The sequence below is a fragment of the Quercus lobata genome, chromosome 9 (assembly GCF_001633185.2).
Source record: "Quercus lobata isolate SW786 chromosome 9, ValleyOak3.0 Primary Assembly, whole genome shotgun sequence".
Taxonomy (NCBI): Eukaryota; Viridiplantae; Streptophyta; class Magnoliopsida; order Fagales; family Fagaceae; genus Quercus; species Quercus lobata.
In genome coordinates, this window is record NC_044912.1 from 36,783,709 (window position 1) to 36,787,226 (window position 3,518).

The following is a 3,518-nucleotide window of genomic DNA, read 5'->3' on the forward strand; positions in this document are numbered from 1 at the left end:
TCCAGGCTTCATTTCAAAACGAAACGGGTCAGGACAGGCCGAAAAATAGAGAACAAAAAAAATATGATTCATATCCGTTCGAACCCGACCCGAGTTAGAAAATTCAAAAATAAATGCAAAAAAAATTTAAAAATTAAAAAATATCATGCAGGCTTCATTTCAAGACGAAACGGGTCATTACAGGTGAAAAAATAGAGAATAAAAAAAATTTCATTCCTATCCGTTCGAACCAGACCTAAGTTAGCAAATTCAGAAATAAATTCAAAAAAATTCTAAAAATTAAAAAATATCATCCAGGCTTCATTTCAAAACGAAACGGGTCAGGACAGGCCGAAAAATAGAGAACAAAAAAAATATCATTCCTATCCGTTCGAACCCGACCCGAGTTAGAAAATTAAAAATAAATGCAAAAAAATTTTAAAAATTAAATAACATCGTCCAAGCTTCATTTCAAGACGAAACGGGTCAGGACAGGCTAAAAAAAAAAAGAACAACAAAAATATCATTCCTATCCGTTCGAACCCGACCCGAGTTAGAAAATTCAAAAATAAAAGCAAAAAAAATTTAAAAATTAAAAAACATTGTCCAGGCTTCATTTAAAGACGAAACGGGTCAGGACAGGCCGAAAAAGTGAGAACAAAAAAAATTTCCTTCCTATCCGTTCGAACCAGACCCGAGTTACAAAATACAAAAATAAATGCAAAAAAATTATAAAAATTAGAAAACATCATACGGGCTTCATTTCAAGACGAAACGGGTCAGGACAGGCCGAAAATTAGAGAATAAAAAAAATTTCATTCCTATCCGTTCGAACCCGACCCGAGTTAGAAAATTCAAAAATAATTGCAAAAAAAATTTAAAAATTTAAAAACGTCACCCAGGCATCATTTCAAGACGAAACGGGACAAGACAGGCTGAAAAATAGGGAAAAAAAATTTTCTTTCATATCCGTTCGAACCCGACCCGAGTTAGAAAATTAAAAAATAAAGGCAACAGAAATCTAAAAAGTAAAAAACATCATTCAGGCTTCATTCCAAGACGAAACGGGTCAGGACAGGCTGAAAAATAGAGAACAAAAAAAATTTCTTTCCTATCCGTTCGAACCAGACCCGAGTTAGAAAATTCAAAAATTAAGGCAAAAAAATTCTAAAAATTAAAAAATATCATCCAAGCTTCATTTCAAGACGAAACGGGCCAAGACAGTCCGAAAAATAGACAACAAAAAAAATTTCATTCCTATCCGTTCGAACCCGACCCGAGTTAGAAAATTCAAGAATAAAGGCAAAAGAATTCTAAAAAGTAAAAAACATCATTCAGGCTACATTCCAAGACGAAACGGGTCAGGACAGGCCGAAAAATAGAGAACAAAAAAAATTTCATTCCTATCCGTTCATACCCGACCCGAGTTAGAAAATTAAAAAATTAATGTAAAAAAATTTTAAAAATTAAAAAACATCATCCAGGCTTCATTTCAAGACGAAAGGGGTCAGGACAGGCCGAAAATTAGAGAATAAAAAAAATTTCATTCCTATCCGTTCGAACCCGACCCGAGTTAGAAAATTCAAAAATAATTGCAAAAAAAATTTAAAAATTTAAAAACGTCACCCAGGCATCATTTCAAGACGAAACGGGACAAGACAGGCTGGAAAATAGGGAAAAAAAATTTTCTTTCCTATCCGTTCGAACCCGACCCGAGTTAGAAAATTAAAAAATAAAGGCAACAGAAATCTAAAAAGTAAAAAACATCATTCAGGCTTCATTCCAAGACGAAACGGGTCAGGACAGGCTGAAAAATAGAGAACAAAAAAAATTTCTTTCCTATCCGTTCGAACCAGACCCGAGTTAGAAAATTCAAAAATTAAGGCAAAAAAATTCTAAAAATTAAAAAATATCATCCAAGCTTCATTTCAAGACGAAACGGGCCAAGACAGTCCGAAAAATAGACAACAAAAAAAATTTCATTCCTATCCGTTCGAACCCGACCCGAGTTAGAAAATTCAAAAATAAAGGCAAAAGAATTCTAAAAAGTAAAAAACATCATTCAGGCTACATTCCAAGACGAAACGAGTCAGGACAGGCCGAAAAATAGAGAACAAAAAAAATTTCATTCCTATCTGTTCGTACCCGACCCGAGATAGAGAATTCAAAAATTAATGTAAAAAAATTTTAAAAATTAAAAAACATCATCCAGGCTACATTCCAAGACGAAACGGGTCAGGACAGGCCGAAAAATAGAGAACAAAAAAAATTTCATTCCTATCCGTTCATACCCGACCCGAGTTAGAAAATTCAAAAATTAATGTAAAAAAATTTTAAAAATTAAAAAACATCATCCAGGCTTCATTTCAAGACGAAAGGGGTCAGGACAGGCCGAAAAATAGAGAACAAAAAAAATATCATTCCTATCCGTTCGAACCCGACCCGAGTTAGAAAATTCAAAAATAAATGCAAAAAAAATTTAAAAATTTAAAAATATCATGCAGGCTTCATTTCAAGACGAAACCAGGGTTCAATTACAGGTGACAAAATAGAGAATAAAATTTCAATTCATATCCGTTCGAACCCGACCCGAGTTAGAAAATTAAAAAATAAAGGCAACAGAAATCTAAAAAGTAAAAAACATCATTCAGGCTTCATTCCAAGACGAAACGGGTCAGGACAGGCTGAAAAATAGAGAACAAAAAAAATTTCTTTCCTATCCGTTCGAACCAGACCCGAGTTAGAAAATTCAAAAATTAAGGCAAAAAAATTCTAAAAATTAAAAAATATCATCCAAGCTTCATTTCAAGACGAAACGGGCCAAGACAGTCCGAAAAATAGACAACAAAAAAAATTTCATTCCTATCCGTTCGAACCCGACCCGAGTTAGAAAATTCAAGAATAAAGGCAAAAGAATTCTAAAAAGTAAAAAACATCATTCAGGCTACATTCCAAGACGAAACGGGTCAGGACAGGCCGAAAAATAGAGAACAAAAAAAATTTCATTCCTATCCGTTCATACCCGACCCGAGTTAGAAAATTAAAAAATTAATGTAAAAAAATTTTAAAAATTAAAAAACATCATCCAGGCTTCATTTCAAGACGAAAGGGGTCAGGACAGGCCGAAAATTAGAGAATAAAAAAAATTTCATTCCTATCCGTTCGAACCCGACCCGAGTTAGAAAATTCAAAAATAATTGCAAAAAAAATTTAAAAATTTAAAAACGTCACCCAGGCATCATTTCAAGACGAAACGGGACAAGACAGGCTGGAAAATAGGGAAAAAAAATTTTCTTTCCTATCCGTTCGAACCCGACCCGAGTTAGAAAATTAAAAAATAAAGGCAACAGAAATCTAAAAAGTAAAAAACATCATTCAGGCTTCATTCCAAGACGAAACGGGTCAGGACAGGCTGAAAAATAGAGAACAAAAAAAATTTCTTTCCTATCCGTTCGAACCAGACCCGAGTTAGAAAATTCAAAAATTAAGGCAAAAAAATTCTAAAAATTAAAAAATATCATCCAAGCTTCATTTAAAGA